Source organism: Lontra canadensis, unplaced genomic scaffold, assembly GCF_010015895.1.
Source record: "Lontra canadensis isolate GAN:19392208 unplaced genomic scaffold, GSC_riverotter_1.0 scaffold4, whole genome shotgun sequence".
NCBI classification, from domain to species: domain Eukaryota; kingdom Metazoa; phylum Chordata; class Mammalia; order Carnivora; family Mustelidae; genus Lontra; species Lontra canadensis.
Genome location: NW_022630998.1, coordinates 4,384,252 through 4,402,610, shown reverse-complemented (window position 1 = coordinate 4,402,610; position 18,359 = coordinate 4,384,252). Strand labels below are relative to the sequence as shown.

Genomic DNA, 18,359 nt, shown 5'->3' with positions numbered 1-18,359 from the left:
AGGAAATTTGCTCAAAGGTCACACATCAAGACAGAGACCGAACTGGGACTGGAACCCGTGTTTCTTGGGCCATCATTCCAATTTATCCCACTGCCACAGTACAGGCACAGCTGCCCTAGGTCTGTCCTCCTCCACGTGGAGACATAAATCAGAGTTACTTAGCTTACTAGACCCTTTCTGCGATCATGTGTTCTTCGCTATTGGAATCTTAAGATCAGTCACAAAGTTATGTCACCCAACTCCTGAGAAGTGCGTGGAACGGTTTATGTAAGCAGGATGGGGAATTCAGATCAAATACTCAGTGAGTGACTCAAAACTGGAGACAAAGGCGGCCAACACTGGAAAATGTATGTGGCTTTTTTCTAACGGGCTGGGTTCCAAGGCTATGTAATGCTACTCCCTCCACTTCCTACGTCCTGATGACTGGAAATCTTGGGGTTAGTCCAAGGTCGGTCTACACAAGCACAAAGGCAACTCCCTAGGAAGGTCTTCGGGAAACATGCCCCCCACAAAAGAGGTAAATTTCGGGCATATCCTCCCAATAAAGTATCTCAAGTGACAATGTTTTTTTCCAACTATTATGCTGCAACAAACAATTTATACCTTTTTCTTATTAACTTAAGGGGCAGAGATTTCATCCAGAAGGCTTCCTTAGGGTACTCCTTCAACAATACCATCAAAACTGCTTTATTTGGTTCCACTTTCCTCCATGTTAATACGTTATCATGGTTCTGAGGAAAATAAAGTTACCCCATCTCTTAGCTTATGGCCTTCAGAAGAATGCCAGTGGTCCCCTCACCATCTTTGTGAATGACAGATGTGCTAACCACAGCATCAGGATTATTTAGGTCAGTCTAGCCAAGTTAGAAGGTATTCCCTTTAATACTTTCAATCAGGGCTGCCTATTCTTTTCTTTTTAAACAAAAACATTGGTATTCCCTAAGTTGGATTTCAACTTTTAAGGATTAAAGTTTCCCTATGAACCCATTCGTTTGTGCTTAGAGAGAAACACACACACACACACACACACACACACACACACACACGAAAGTGTACTTAAAGAAACCTGGATAGCTTCTCTGATAGTGTGGAATCTTCTACAGCTGAATCTTTACAGCCAGGATGAATGACGCAGGACCGCAGGGGCTTGGTGCACAACAACGCAAAACAAGATGGCAGGGCCACATTCACATGCAGGCACACAGCGGTAGGGGCTGTAGTCAAGTGGAGAAGGTATGGCGCATCTACAGGGGTGGTAGCTGTGAAGACTTAGCCCACTACGACCGTGAGGAAGAGCCCTGCACTGTAGCCAGATCTTCCTCTTTCTCAAGAGAAGCCACTAATCCAGGTTTGGGGAGAGATTTCCATTTTTTTAAAATGTCAACTCAAGTTGAAAACAAAACAGTGTGTCCAACCAAATATGCCCAAGGGCTAGACTTGGTTGTTGAGTTTCCAGTCTGCTACAGGAAAAGGGAATAATACATATTCAATGACTAGGATACTTGTAAAATTCCTTTACAATGATAGGCTCAGAAACCCTCCAGTGGCCTGAGGAAATGTGTAAAAGGAATAGGAACATGAGCCGAGATAGCAAATTATTAAAGTTTCATTGACTTAGGGGGCAATGAAAGTATTTGGATTGTCTGTGAAGTCACTGGGTTAATGCAAATAAAACCCCACCCTTCATCCACTACAAAAGTCGGCCAAGAGGCCTGTTCTCCTCCATCACTCTCTTTGCCCCCATTTATTCCGGCCATCCCTGACATCCTGCCAATACCCAACCAGTGGCAAGCCCCAAAAGCACCCGCCCCTTGTTCCCAACCTGAGACCTCGGTGCAGAGATCACCCATTGCCTAGACCACTGCAGCCGCTATGGGACCCCCAGACTCGTTTCCCTCTCCTTCTGCCTCTCTCCAACCCTGGTCCCTTCTACAGAAAACTACTAAAGTGATTTTTCTTCAGTGGACCAATCACAAATCCTCTGGAAGCAGGAAGGAAACTGCGAACCGTGGTTGCTCCCAGAAAGAGGACCTGGAGAACAGAAAACCCGGGTTTGAGGAAGCCTTACTTGCCCCCTGCAGCTCCTTCTATGCTTTTTGAATTTTGTTTTTACCATAGGAATATCAATTTCTCAAAAATAGAGTAAGTTTTTCAAAGTGTAGTATCCCAGAGCTTCTGGAGTAAGAAGTAAACCATTTCCCCATCCCAACCCAGAAGGGCTCATCCGTGGACTTAACGATTTTAATAAGTGGGATGAGTGCATATTGAGAAATAAAGCAGAGGAGAGCTTGGGATACAAGCAGGTAAAACCAAGAGCGGAGTTGGGAGTTGGCGGGAGCGGAGACAAGCGTAGAGACTGAGAGTCTAAAGCACGCCTGCAGAAATGGGGGCCCAGCTTGAGCCTTCCTTAGCTTATGAGGGTAGGACAGGATAGTCCCTTGGTCTGAAGTCAGACATCTGCTCTCCAAAACAAGCAAACGATCTGCCGGGAAGGAAGGCAGCCCTCATTGGGGACCTCTTCTCTGACACTGATCGAACCTCAACACAGCCTGCTGCCTCAACTTGATACACCCTAAACTGAAACCTGCTCTTGGATGTACTGAGTCCTCGGTTTCAGAACGCACAGCCAGCACTGCCAATGAAGGAAAAGGTCAGCACGGGCAAATGTCTTGGAGAGATTAATTCTGCTACCTACAACCATAACCCTAGTCTTTCATTTGTGAATGTGGATAGGTAACCAAGGATCACCAGATTTGAGAAATGCTAAAAGAACAAAAGAGAAAGACAAGTATGAAACAGACAGAACTCACTCAGAGAAAAGAGACAGTAATCCAAGAAGCAGAGAATGCAGGGGACAGGGTATCTGAGTGCAGTCAAAGACATCAGAAAACACATAATACATACATCAAACATATTATGTAAAGGAGAAGAACACATAAATTAATATTTGACTTTTGAAGTTAAAAATTCCATAGAAGGGCCAAATAGAAGAGTGATGAAATTCCCAGAAAACCAGCTGGCAGGGGTAGAGAAAGCAGAGACAGAAAGTTTGATAAGGTAACATGGGAGTTAACCTAGGAAATCTGATGACAATCTACTGAATTTACCCCCCAGAAATGGGGGTGGAGGAGAATCATGGAAAGGAAGTAATGAAAGAAAGAAGGTTTCCAAGAGCTGAAAAACACAATCTTTCCAGTAGAAGACCCCACAGGTACTGAGCAGGATATATGAAAAAAGATTCTCATGAAAGTTCACAATGTCAAGAAGAAAACATTCTAACCTTGCAAAGAAAAGTCCATATGAAGGCACAAGACTTAGCAACACTGGCTGCTCAAAAGAAATTCCTTTCATATGCTGAGGGAAAATTATTTTCAACTTAGCATTTCATACCCAGCCAAATTACCAATTACATATGAAGGCAGATAAGCATGAGTTCAAAGTATGCTTGCCACGCACTCTCTCTGAAAACTTATTTCAAAATACGCTCCAGCAGAATTAAAAATATGTCTAAGAGGAAGATATAGAATCCAAGAAAAAGTAGAATAAAAGGAAAAGAAATTTCAGGATGACAGCTGTGTAAGCAGGTCGTAGGAAGCAGTTAGTTAATGGAAAAAAATTCCAAAAAGTTGTATAATTGAGAGAATATATTATTCTAGCGTCAAGAGAAAGAAAACATGTTACTTTTGCCAGTGGAAAGACAGGCAATTAGAAGGTCCAGGAATTATGGGGCTACACAAGATTGTCATGGTCTATATATGAAACAAACAAAAGTGTACCATGGTCCTGAGCAAATGACCACAACTAAAGAGAGAATTTGACTTAGGTAATCAGACTTTCTCCCTTCCAAGGACCTACACATAGTAACATAGATTTCTATCTTTATGGCCCATTTGGACAGCACCTTAAAAGAGGTATCTGAGCCTCTGGTTAGTCAAGAAAAAAAGTAAACCATCTCCTGGATTTTCCCAAATTAAGAGCGTGAAAGATGCTGTTAGTAGGCTGAGGAAACCTCCATTTCCCATCCTTGATTTCTTAACCTCCTTTGCAGTGTGACCACAGTTAGAACCCAGGTCCTTGGCGTGGTTTCCTTTAGGATTAAAAAGGCCAAGACTTGGGGCGCCTGGGTGGCTCAGTGGGTTGAGCCTCTGCCTTCGGCTCGGGTCATGATCTCAGGGTCCTGGGATCGAGCCCTGAGTCAGGCTCTCTGCTCGGCGGGGAGCCTGCTTCCCCCTCTCTCTCTGCCTATTTGTGATCTCTCTCTGCCTCTCTGCCTACTTGTGATCTCTCTCTCTGTCAAATAAATAAAATCTTAAAAAAAAAAAAAAAGAAAAGAATGGTGGGCGTGAAGTTTGAGAGTATCAGCCTTGGATGGACTTCCTTTGTGCTCCTTGTCACAGAAGATTAACCTTTGTCTATTAAGGATGTTAGCTACATGTCTGTTGTTGTTGGGGAACACTTGCCTAACTCAAACAAGTAATCGGTTTGCATTTTGAATGAAACGCAGTTTGAGCTGGGTTTCTGTCACCTGCAAGCCAGAAAGTAATACATACCCTCTTTGTTTGCACTTTGCTCCAAAGGATAAGGAGTCACAGTCAAAGACCCAATCTTTTACCTTCAGCCTTGAGAGGAATGGGATGCTGTGTAGCATCCCACAGAGCTTTCATTTAATTACTTACTTGGTCCCAACCACAGGCTAATTCCTGCGCTGAATATAGGACACCAAGTTGACAAGACACCACGTTTGTCCACATGGGTCTCACTAAAACGGGGCAGAGAATTTACAAACACACAAAAGATTGCCGGAGTATGGGATTATGTTTTGCAAGTACCGTGAAGGGAGTAATTTAGATCCTTTTAGTAGTATTTTAAAACATTGCAAATTTCCCAAATTCAAGAGTGTTCAGTCGGGTTCACATCAGCATTTCACTCACCACTCATCTCTCCATTATTCAGTGAACAATGGTACAGAAAAGCCAAAATAATGTTTTCCTTGAATGATTTTTATATTTTAAACCGGGTGTCTATTGTTCTGGTAATTTGCCACACCCCAAATAAACCAAATCCAAAGGGAAGGTTCTAACTCAAAACACCATGATGTTTAGCTGTGCCAACCCTATTCTCTTTAGTAGGGCTATTCCTGGTTCTCCCCAGTTTCCATGCAAGAGGCAGCTAGCTGACCCCACCGCTCTAACTGTTTCAAAGCCTATCCTCATCCTAGTACTGTTTCTTTGACTCACTTAACAGTATTTGTTAAATGAGCATCTACTATAGCAGATGCCCTGCCAGGTGTCATGGATATCCTAGAATGTAAGACAATACTTGCCTTCAAAGGGCTTCTGTCTACAGATAGCAGGGCAGGGCAAGGGTTCAGAGGGCAAAGTCACCAAGCTGTTACAATACAGTATGTGGAGTTCTACGAAGGGGAAATTCAAGAGTACTATGGAAATACAGAGCAGGGATTTGGAGGGGAAAGGAAAAGAAAGGAACATCGGGAAAGGAGCCCTAGAAAAAATAAGGGATGCTTAGGATGGGTTCTCCAGATAGAGGGACTAGAGGCAAGACAGGACATGGTATAGTCAAGAAACTTGAAGTTCAAGTTCAAGGAATTTATCTACCTGGATATCCAGGTAGACAGTCCTATCACTACTGAAATTAAGAATTCAAGGGAGTACGGGTTTGAGATATTCAGACAGGATTCCAGCGGGTAGTCATCTAAGCTGAGAGTTGGACATTACTGCAGACACTGCCACTTTCAGTCTTCCAACCTGACACGCTCAGCGCAGCCTCAAATCAGAGAAGAGTCACTGTGGCCTTCAAACCTGGGTTAATGCCAGTTCTTCCTTTGTTTCTACCCCATACCAACGTTTTGCTTACTTTGCAGGAAACTTTTCGCTTGTAAAGCAAAACCCGGAAGTCATTCTGAGAGCCAGATGACAACCTTCCTTGATTTCTCCAAGGTAACTAACTACAATTCATCTTCTGAGCAGGACGTGAGACCTGGCAGGAGGCTATCAAACTCCGTGACCCTCCCTTCCTGTCTCTGTTGTCAGCAAATCAGTGTCCCAAACTCATCTCTTTTTGCCTTCTACCTTCTACCTTGTTGGTAGAGACTACCAGAAGTTTGTAGTATCGAGACACAGAGGCAGCTGCGTCTTACGGGGCTGAGCACGTTCACTTGTAAGATTCAGGGAACTCAGGCATACCCTCCAGGCTCCACTCCAGTCATCCCGGCCCAGCAGGGTGCATGGGACTGGAGAGCAAGGGGTGCTATCTAGAACCTGTGTGGAGAAGGGAAACCTCTTCCGTTAAGGGAGGGAGAGAGGACAGATGGGCAGACGGCACCACTGCAGAAAATAACTGCAGACTGGTGACAAGCTGAGGAAGTCACAACTCAAGGGCTCTGTAAAGCAGGGGGCAAGGGCTGCTGCTGAAACTGACAGACATGATGAGATAGGAATGTAGAAAAGATAGCAAATAACCATTGTGGTGAACAGCAGAGAGAGCCGTCCAGGACAGTGTTTGTCAGTGAGCTGGTGCTAAGGGAGATGAAACCAATACTCTTTAAAAAGGGACTTAAAGGGGTGCCTGGGTGGCTCAGTGGGTTGAAGCCTCTGCCTTCAGCTCAGGTCATGATCCCAGGGTCCTGGGATCCAGCCCTGCATTGGGCTCTCTGCTCAGGCGGGAGCCTGCTTCCCTTCCTCTCTCTTTGCCTGTCTCTCTGCCTACTTGTGATCTCTCTCTCTGTCAAATAAATAAATAAATATTCAACCCACTGAGCCACCCAGGTGCCCCTAAATATTTTTTTAAAAGGGGACTTAAAAAATGAGAGCACACTGCATATAATAAAAGCGATCATCTTGTATAGAATGAAATTAATATAACATGTCTGTGTGGATACGGAATCATGGTATCAAAGTGTTCTTTCCATGGGTGGCAATCAAAATACTGAGAAGCCAACAGACGAGCACAAACTAAAGGAATGGCTCACCCACACTGTAAGGATTTGTGCCTCACACCTGGTAATTAAATTGAAAGACTCCTGTTAAATGCAGTGACTCAGGGAGGGAGCGCATATAAAAACACATAAAGTAATAGATCTTGTAACTTATTCCGCTTAATTATGCTAATTAAAACTTTTAAGGTAATTTGACAGTATATTAAGGGACTGCACTACCCTGCTTGACCACGTAATTACGCTCTTTGCTATCCATTAAAATTCTTCCATTAAAGGATCTTTAAGTGATCTATTTAGCTTGTAAGATAGATCACGTGCTAGGCATAAAAAGGTTAAAAGGTGTTTTACTTTAAAACCACCCATATTTTATGATTTACAATAGCAAAAAGACAAACCCGCCCTCACAAAACCCCATTTTTTAAAAAAGATTTATTTATTTATTTGACAAAGAGATCACAAAGTAGGCAGAGAGACAGGCAGGGTGGGGAGGAGGGGGCGCGGGGGAAGCAGGCTCCCCGCTGAGCAGAGAGCCCAAGGCGTCTCGGTCCCAAGACCCTGAGATCATGACCCGAGCCGAAGGCAGAGGCTTTAACCCACTGAGCCACCCGCTGCCCCACAAAACCCCATTCTTGTTAAATACTGATAACTAAAGTCAAATAAATTCTCTTAGAAGGGTACTCCACCACCCCCCAAAAGAACTATCAAAATGACTCCATTACAGAGAAACGCATTTATTTTCCATCCTCTATCACTTGAGAGATGCCCCGTTGTTACAGATGAATCCTACCTGAAACAGCCAAAAAATGAACATTCTCATTTAGGCAAATAGTGACTACTACTCAGAGAGCAAGGCTGTCCTTCAAAATCATTCAGCCCCGACTTCTAATTCCATGCATCTTCTTCTCGGGTTAGAAGACAGCCAACCTTGGAGAAAACAGTTGCCAGGGAAGGGACGCTCGCTACTCCCACTCCCAAGTCATTTAAGGGCTCATTATCATTTACCACAAGAAAACAAAATTAATGGGAAAGCAAGTTGCTCTTAATACGCTTCAAAAATCATTTGCAAAGAGAGCTATGAAGCACTTGTTCCTTTATCTCCAGGAATCAGCTTATATCTGGGGTGGGGATGCGGGGGCCGGGGGCGGGGGGGCGCGGAGGAGCAGAGGGAAGCCCATCGCTGTTATTCTTCCCTCTAAGAGGTTCCAACCCCTAGCACAATTAATCATCACAATCAAAGTGAATAAAAGTTACTTCACATGAATGACACTGTTCTGGGTACCACAGAATGCAGTATTTCACTCAAGTAAATATTTATGTCTAGGAAAAGTTACACCTCAACTTAACCAAAATGTATCAACAAGTTCTCACCGCAGAAAGACACTCAAGCAAACAGAAAAAGATGAATCATTTACCTGATTAATGAATATTATCTCTCAAGGTGGCCTGAATTCATTACAAATTCATGAGTAGAAACAGGAAATCAATGAGCTCCATATCTGGGGGGTGAGGGGAATTCAACACAGAAATTCCACTAACCTAATGGTTTTCAAACATTTTGGTATCAGGAATCTTTAATGCTCAAATTACTGAGGTCCTCGAAGACCTTGGTGATGTGGGTTATAATTATTACCAATGACCACATCCAAGATTAACTGAGAAATTTTTCAAATATTTATTAGATTAAAAATAATTTAAATTGCACATTAACATAAAATACTTTTAATGAAAGGTAGATCTGCCAAAAGAAAAAGATTGAGTAAGAAGAATAGCACTGTCTTGCATTTTCGCACCTCACTTCAACTTCCAGGCTAATAGAAAACAGTAGGGTCTCCTGCTTGCTTCTGCATACATTCTATTGCGATTCGTTGTGTAGCTTCAAGCTCATGACGAAAAATCATGGCCTCGTGCAGCTAAGTAGTGAGAAAAATGGAACAGTATTTTAATAGCCTTTTCAGATAACTGGATGTTCTTCTTTGGTATGTCCCTGAAATCCACCAAGTAGTAATTCCTTTTTTTCTTTTTTAACCACTCCATTGAAATCGGATTAATATGCAAAAAGCTGTTCATAATATACACAACTGATAAGGGCGTACAATTTGGTCAGGGTAGTCTCTTACAAGTTAATGGCAGCAGCATCTGGGTGAAACGGTTGGGTGACCAACTCTTGGTTTCGGCTCAGATCGTGATTTTAGGATCATGGGATCCAGCATGGAGTCTGCCTGTCCCTCTCTCTGCCCTCTGTCCCTCCCACACACACCCCCGCCCGCTCACGCTCATGTGCTCTCTCGCGCACTCTCACGCTCTCTCTCAAATAAATGAAATCTTTTGAATCACCCCTATTCTTTGAAAAGAATTTACAAATGAACACTCATTGATACCAAACTTAACACTGATGGGACAGCTTGACAAATATTATCTCCAAATTTAAAAACAAAAGCAGCTTGGGGTGCCTGGGTGGCTCAGTGGGTTAAAGCCTCTGCCTTCGACTCAGGTCATGGTCCCAGGGTCCTGGGATCGAGCCCCGCATCGGGCTCTCTACTCAGCAGGGAGCCTGCTTCCCCCTCTCCCTCTGACCCCTGCTTTCTCTCTTTCTTGCTCTCAAATGAAATTAAAAAAAATGTTTTTAAAACAAATAATAACAAAACACCTTGAGTTCAACATCACTGACTCAAGCAAAAAAGAATGGAATACAAATCCTCTTCCATCCCATCCAACAGGAAACAAATGAGGCCCTCTGCCTTTTGGCACAGGAGGTAAAAAGCATGCATTTCTTAAGATGTTTTTCCCCCCAAAGACTGCCCTTTTGTAATTTTGACAGAACAAAGGGTTTTTGTCCAAAATCCAAGACCTTTCTGCTAATCACTTCCTTTTACTACGGAGTGAACACAATGCTACAGAATTCGTCAAAGCTATTCTGGAACTATATTTGACATCATTTAATGTTACTGAAGTATACACAAAGCTACCAGATGATTTAAAAAACAAACAAACTGAAAAACACATCCATCTATCCATCTGCTAATAAAGAACTGGTAATAAAGACTGATAAACCAACCCCCCGCCAACTCAAAAGCATTAGTTTTTTCAGGTCTGTCTTCCAACCTATTTTTTTAAAAGAATACAAGGTCCATGCAAAAACCAAAGGCCTGTTCTCTTACGGCTCCCTGAAACAAAGGTACCCTCTAGGAAGCTCTGGGCTTCCAGGCGCCTTCAATCTTTTAACATGTGACTATGAATTCAAGCTCAACAGATTTCCAGCAAAAATCATGTCAATTTAATGACTCTAGAATCACATTACTACTTGTACTTCAACTATCACATTTGCTATCAGATAGAAAGGGGGGCAAGTCAAGGAATATACCTTTGACTTGGATTTTATGACAAAGGTTACCTTTGGTTGGGGGGGCGGGCATCAGATCATTTATTTATATGTAAGTTACCTCTTATTGACTACAAAATTCAGGGCTGAGCCCATGTCTTAGGCCTTTATCTTCTCCTTGCTGATCACCACCATCACGCCCCCCCTTTTTTTTAAGATTTTATTTATTAATTTGACAGAGAGAGAGACACAGCGAGAGAGGGAACACAAGCAGGGGGAGTGGGAGAGGGAAAAGCAGGCTTCCCAAAGAGCAAGCAGCCCCATGCTGGGCTCAATCCCAGGACCCTGGGATCATGACCGGATCGGGGAGGCAGACACTTAACGACTGAACCACCCAGGCGCCCCTGATCACTCCCCTTTTAAAAGATGGTACCTACAGCTACTGTTTACTGAGCACTTAAGTACAAATATTTATATATTTCATCTCAATAATCCCCACAGCAACCGCGGATAGTAGAAACGGTTATCCTCTTTTTATAGAGGGAAATTGAAGGAAAACTAGTCCCCAGTTAGCTTTTAGGTAACACAAGTAAGATACAAGCACAGGCTTGGCCCTAGACAAGTGGTTCTCAAACTCTGGTATGTGTCAGAATCACCAGGAGAGCCTATTAAAAGGAATTCCTGGGCCCACCCCCTGATTTTCTGATTCAGTATGTCTGCAGTGAGGCCTGATAATTTGCATTTCTTACAAGCCACCCCCTGACCCCCCCCCATGCTAAATGCTGCTCATCCAGGGGCCACACGTTGAGAACTAGGGCTCTAAACCACATCAGCCAACACAACCTTGAAGAGGGTTCCCTGTGCACACAGAAAGCAAATGAAGGGTGGTACCAGAGCCACCAAGTTTATATGGGATGAAAAGGTTGGAATTCTGACATGTTTCAAAATTCAATTCGAGGGGGCGCCTGGGTGGCTCAGTGGGTTAAGCCTCTGCCTTCAGCTCAGGTCATGATCTCGGGGTCCTGGGATTGAGCCCTGCATGGGGCTCTCTGCTCGGCAGGGAGCCTGCTTCCCCCTCTCTCTCTGCCTGCTTCTCTGTCTGTGATTTCTCTCTGTCAAATAAATTTTTTTTTAAAAATTCAATTTGAGAAATGCTTTTTCCTACTTGTGTATTGTTCTCCTCTCTCTTTATGCCTTTCATGAAAACCTGCTTCGGGTTTCCATTTGCCCCACTGCACCACTGGGAAGCGTGCAGAGCAGAAGACACTACCCCTACCCCCCACACCCCTTACCCACCCAAGCTGATAAGAAACCAAGAATACCCAGTTCTCCACATGGTAGATGGGGAGTGTTCCCAAGTCAGGGAAGAACAGGGAGACCAGCCGTAACAACAGGCTGTTGCTATCTCTTCTAGACCAACCAACAGTTGAGCAGGGGCTGCTGGAGCTAGAGATGGTGGACAGCCTTCCCACCTGACTGCTGGGGGCCTGCAGCAAAATCTAAGTGACTGTGACAGAGAGGACCCTTAAAGGGAGTGGAAGCTGAAGGCCAAAGACAAAGGAAACGGAATGTACGAGAGGAGACACCTTCTCGGTACATTAAACCTGGATCAGATATTGGCTGCTCTACCCAAGAATCATAGCGAGGTTACTATTGACTAATCAATAGTGCCCCTGATTCACTTGGACAGCTGAAGAGCTACAGGTTCATGTAACAAAACTCCGCCTCGTAAACTGCAAAATTGGCACCGTTAAAACACAGCCCTTTCAAATTGTTTAAAACTCGCCTCCTGAGATGCACACATCTTCAGCAACATTTCATTTGTCAGAGTAACATAACTCAAGGACAGGGCAAAAAGACGGCAATAATTTTATTGCAGGGAAGCCACTCTGAAAAGTAAAAGCTGTAATACAGCTATTACCTAAGGGGTTATCTCCGGGAGCATCTTAATTTTCCCAAGACATCCATGGAGCGGCCAACAACAGCTCGACTCGAGAATGCCAATTCCACACAGATCAAGACACCAATCTCACACGTCAACGTGGCAAAAGCAACATAACCGAAGGGACTAAATAAGGAAAGGAAGAATACCAGTGGCTTCTATTTAAGGGGAAAGAGAAAGAAAACCAACCACCACCACCAGATGGGAGGTCAAACAATCGGACTCTGTCTGCATCAGTCATGCGACATATTTGCTCCTTTCATTTTACAGGAAAGGTCTGTGAATGAAAAAGAGATGCTGGCTATTAGTGCTCTTTGGAAACAAAAATTAAGTGGTCCACAAGGATGTGATCTTTTGTATGTAAGACAGTTGATAAGGGAAATGCCTAATAACATAGCTTCCTACATCCAGTGTACTTAGTGGGGATTTGGAGGACCTGGGACCCTCCTGCATGCTGGTGGAAATGTCTGGTGTCCCAACCTCTTCAAGAAACAATCTGCATTTCTTAAAAAGTTAAACAGAGGAACGCCTGGGTGGCTCAGTGGCTTAAGCCTCTGCCTTCGGCTTGGGTCGTGATCTCAAGGTCCTGGGATCGAACCCCACATCGGGCTCTCTGCTCGGCAGGGAGCCTGCTTCCCCCTCTCTCTCTGCCTGCTGCTCTGCCTACTTGTGATCTGTCAAATAAAAAAACAAAATCTTAAAAAAAAAAAGTTAAACAGATTCTTTCCAGGTGACCAGCTATCCCATTCCTAGATATTTACCCCAAAGAGATGACACCATAGAAAGACCTATTCTCAGATGTTAGCAGCAAATTCATTTGAAATGTCCAGAAAGTGGAAACAATTCAAATGTCCATCAACAGATGACTAGATAAATTCCATTATAACAGAATACTACTCGGCCACAAGGAATGAATTACTGACACGTGTGACATGGATGAATCTTAAAATCGTTATACCAAAATCAAAGAAGCCAGACCAAGAAAAAAAAAGCACCTATTATAAGATGCCACTTACATTAAATTCAGGAAAATGTAAACTGGTCTATAGGGACAGAAAGCAGATTTGCAGTTGTCTCAGAAAGAGAAGGGGAGGGGCGCCTGGGTGGCTCAGTGGGTTAAAGTCTCTGCCTTCGGCTCAGGTCATGGTCCCAGGGTCCTGGGATGGAGCCCCGCATTGGGCTCTCTGCTCAGCAGGGAGCCTGCTTCCCTTCCTCTCTCTGCTTGCCTCTGCCTACTTGTGATCTCTATATGTCAAATAAATAAATAAAATCTTAAAAAAAAAAAAGGAAAGAAAGAAAGAGAAGGGGAACGGGGAGCAGGGAGAGGAAAACTTCGGGGGATGATGGTTATGGTTATGCTTAGTATATGGATCGTGGACATGGTTTCACGGGTATATACATATCTCAAAACTTCTCAGCTCAGACACCTTAAGTGCAATTCATTGTCAATTATACACATCAACAAAACAGTTAAGAAAAACATACTTAGATCTTTCAACTACTGAGTAAGAGAAGGTGTGAATTTCAGCAGCTGAAGCTCTGTAATTCTAATTCAGGCTGCACATAAAGCATTACACACTATTTTAGGAGCCCCAATTTCTCTCTTTGCCTGGGGAAACCGCCTCGACTCCAGGTCAATGCAGTGGGCCTCAGTCATTGGCCAAGCGGCTAAGAGACTGGCCTGGCACTTACTAGCTCCCGGCTCTAAAACTGGCTCACTGAGCTTAAAAAACCTTCCTCTGTCTCAAGGGTTAGTTAGAGCACTAGCCAGTAATCTTACAGAGATCTGGTGGGGTTAATGAAGAGCTTGAAATAGTCAGGACTCAGCCTTGCTGAAAGCTGTTCTCACCCACCTGAGCCATTATGACAGAAGGGTCCCTCTGCCTCCAGGTCAAGCTCTAAGGGTCTACAAACTACAGCCAAATCCACCTCCCTGAGTGTTTTTGTATCACCCACAAGAAAGGTTTTTTTCAGTGTTTAAATGGTTCTTTACAAACAAAAGAAAACAAATAAAACCAGTGTCTCGTAACATGCAAAAATGACATGAACCTGCGGTCTCGGTGCTGGTAAATAAAGCTGTATTGGGACACAGCTTCGCCCTTTGTTTGCATGTGTCCATGGTGGCTTTCATACTATGATGACAGAACTATGTTGCAACATAGCCCCTAGGACCCACAAAAATTACAACCCTTACTATCTGGCCCTCTATAGAAAATGTTTGCCTTGTTAGGGGCCCAATTCCTACGTGCCTCTGAGCATTGTGAGACCCTTAGAAAGTGAAGGCTAGAGACAGACCATTATAGTGAAAAGCAGCACAGTGGCTGTCTCACCCCAGACTGGTCTCTTTAACACATGCTTCTCCTCCTAGTTCAGAGCAACGCTATCGTGTGCCCCAACTTCAACACCTGCGCTCAGAGAGGGGACAGATCAGCTCTCTCCTTGGGGCTGCTTTACCAGTGACTCAGCCCATGCTTACATCCCCTACGTTACATGCGAATAGGTCCTTAAAGCAGCTATAAAAATCTCAGACTGCTTTTCTTTTTAAGATTTTATGTGCAAGAGAGAGCAGGAGTAGGGAGGAGAGGATAAAGCAGGCTCCCTGTTGAGCAAGGAGCCCCGTGTGGGGCTTGATCCCAGGACCCTGGGATGCTGACCTGTGGCTTAACCCACTGAGCCACCGAGGTGCCCCTCAGACTGCTTTTAACTGCTCTATTAGTTAGGGCTCCTTTGGTTGCATGTTGCCAAGACTACATCGCCTGATTCTGCTCTCCCATGTACGTCTCCTTCATTCTTCCCTCACCGCAGACCAAGCTCCCTTCCCAGCTCATAAGCCACTGGGATTCACATCTCCCCTGCTTTAGAGACAATCAAGCTAGGGGTGAAATCATAGCCTGCTTCCAAATGGCCAGGAGATGGGTCAAACACAGGGCCCAGTACAGTAGTATAGAAAGCAGGGTGGTTCCTAAAGAATGAGGAGACATCTAGATGAACAATACTTTGAGTATCCACCTTGCCTACCAACACACAGGAGGACAACAAGCTATATGCATTTCAGAAGGGAGACAGTAAATCTCCTTCCAAGGCCAAGTCTAGTAAGACGCTCACACTATGAGGCAGTCTCAGGCAGTTGATCTCAACTTTTATTAAAATCCTAGGTCCCATGCCAATCCCATGCAAAGATGGATGTTCTTTTTCAAAGATTTATTTTCTTGAGAGAGAAAGAGAGCGCGAGCACATGTGCCCGCACACGCTGGAAGGGCAGAGGGAAAGGGGGAGGGGGTCTCAAGCAGACTCTGCACCCAGCACGAAGCCCAACACGGCGCTGGGCACCAGGGCCCTGAGATCATGACCTGAGCCGAAATCAAGAGGCAGACGCTTCACCGACTGCGCCATCCAGGTGCCCCAAAATGGGATGTTCTTTTTTATGGCTCCCCTTGGTTTCATCCCGTCTCCTGGAAATCTGAAAAATATCCCAACTCAGATGACTACCACCTCCACCTTCCATCTACATTTCCTGCTTCCCCTCTCCCTCTCCACCTTCTTCATACTCCACTCACCACTACCAACGCCCACCACATAAGAATCACCCCTCCTCTCCTTGGGGGAGCCCTGGGAGGCCGGGGGACCTAACACCAGAAAAATATTCAGACTAGATGCTCCATCTCCCAAAGTGGGACTCTTATTTACCCAGCAGCAATCAATTACACCCTTTACAGGAGGGGTTACACAATGTAGCAGGGCTCCTTACAAATGCAGCCCCAGCCAGTCCTTGGGAAAGTCCCATTATCTTACATCTGGCTTTATTTGTGTTTATTTGGGAGAGGGAGGGACAGCAGATGGGATCGCACCAGTCCCTCCCATCGAGAAGCATCTCAGCACTCACAAAGCCTGTTCGCGCATCCTGCTGCCTGTGATGCGATCTCCAACATCCCAGCAGGAGACCTAAAGTAGCGCACAGGCAAGAACACCAGAACCCTAGGGCTCAGAGTGACTGGGTGTCCAGCTCAAGCCGACACGAGAGCGCAGAATCTTGGTCTGGGATCCAGGTCACATTTCCAGCCCAGAACACTTTGTTATGTTTTACTCCGTTTGTGTGTGTGTGTGTGTGTGTGTGTGTAATTTTTGTTTTTGTTTGTTTTTTTAAAATAAGGGCTTAAGTTACTGACCAGTTAACATGTGGGACTGGGCCAATAATAAATTGGGTCAGAGCGTCCTGCACAGGCATGACTTGGCCAACGGTTAGCTAATTAAGAGAACTGAGCGATGACTACATGATTGAACCATTTCAGCAGAACTGGTTTAACACTGCCATGTGTCCTAGGGCTCTCTCTCTCTCTGCAGCTCTCTTCTTCCCACCCTCCCACAGCGGGCCTTCCTCCCATCTCCATCCTCTGTTCTCCCTTCTCTAACCTCTGCCCGGAGAAGCTCATTAGCTCACAGGGACTAACCACTGACGCAACAAACGTGACTTCCCAAGAGGCTCTTTAGGTGGGCAGTCACGCACCACCTGCTATCAGCTCAAACATAATGGGATCTACATTTTATCCCCTCCACCCTGGCATCCACCTCCCCTTTGGCAAAAGAGGTCATAAACACCTCTACGCATATATAAAATAATTTCATGCTCATACCCGTTATCTGATCTTCACAGTAAACTCTGGGAAGAAGGTGGCATGATCCCTCCCATGTAACAGGCCACTCGGCCTAGGAGCTTCTTTCTCCCAGGGCACTCTCTCCCATCCACCCGACAGCCCAAGCAGAACCCGGCTTCACCGGGAGACCTGCTACGACCTAGTCAAACTTGGAAAACATGATGCGAAGTGAAAGAAGCCCCGTCACAAGAAGGTAGGATTCCCAGAACAGGCAAATCTACAGCGACAGAAGGAGATTCATAGTTGCCTAGGAGTGGGGAGGCAGCAAGTGACTGCGAATGGGGTGTCTTTCAGGGATGATGAAAATGTTTTAAAATTAGATTGTGAGGCTGGTTGCATATCCTGTGGATATACAAAAACCACTGAGTTGTACATTTTAAATGGATAGATTGTACAATATATGAAGATATTAATGGAGCTACTAAAAATAAGTTCTGCATTTATATGCAACATCTTAGGAATAAGACATGTCCGCTGAAACAGAATGGGCCTTAGAGGCACAGAAAGTAGAATGAATTGGGGGACAACCACTGCCACCCCCACTCCATTTGCAACGCCCTCTCCACCCCTCTTTCTCACAGTCCCCAGTCAGTCCTGTCACTCCTGCACCCAGCCCTTCTCCATCTCCATCCAGGCCCAGTCTCGACGAACGTAGTTACTGACAACATCTCCAGTCTTCTGCCTCACAACCACATTGCATCTCCCCATCCAACAGTTCCATACAAAGAGGTTCACCATTATCTTCCACGAGGCCCCACTGTCTGCCCTGCTTCCCCGCTAAAGCTCACAGTGGTTTCTCCTAGAGCAGCCAGTGGGTGCTAGTATCAAACTCCACCTGGCACCCAGTAGTCCACAGGAGCCTGGCTGAACCCTGGCTTCCCACTCCATCTAGAGTCCCATCTAGTCAGGCTTGCCCCCTCACCCCCCCAGAGTGTCTCTGGGGCTGGTGCTCACAGCACGGACACCACCAGAAATCCTTCTTCCTGCTGACGGGGGCGCAGGGGAGGGCGCCTTTAGGGTGCACCACTTTCCTCAGTTTCCCTTGGCCATTCCAGGCCATCATGTTTTTCTCAACACCTAGCAGTAATCTCTAGGGCTCACTTGATAACTTACACTACAGGAGAAAACAAAGTTGTGTTCTGTCTCCCAGTGAGGGTCAAAAGGCAGCTCGGGCAGCTGGTGGGGCATCTCCCAGGTCCTCCCTCCAACCATCTGGCCTAAATTCGAATGCTGTTATATACAGTGTCCCTCAGTGTATCGGCCATTACAGAACACTGTACGCTCCAAAAAATAGCAGTTACCCATTTACTGTCTAATGTAACACCCCAGAGAGAGTGCGAGAGAGCGCGAGCAGGCAGGAGAAGGGGTGAGCAGCAGGCAGAGGGAGAAGCAGACTCCCCCACTGAGCAGGGAGCCCGATGTGGGGCTCAATCCCAGGACCCCGGGATCATGACCTGAGCTGAAGGCAGACACTTGACCAACTGAGCCACC

The 18,359-nt window shown here is 45.2% G+C and overlaps 1 protein-coding gene across 4 annotated transcripts in view; it reads right to left on the bottom strand.

Annotated features, from left to right (window-relative positions):
- MCC (MCC regulator of WNT signaling pathway) overlaps positions 1 to 18,359 on the bottom strand; it is a 408,333-nt gene that overhangs the window by 219,891 nt on the left and 170,083 nt on the right. Inside the window, exon 1 of one of the 4 annotated variants that reach the window (XM_032844778.1) lies at positions 5,875 to 5,925. The exons of the other annotated variants lie outside the window; for them this stretch is intronic. The gene's annotated coding sequence lies outside the window, so the exon portion shown is untranslated. Of the gene's footprint in view, positions 1 to 5,874; positions 5,926 to 18,359 lie in introns of those variants that run through there. 4 annotated transcript variants of the gene reach the window in all.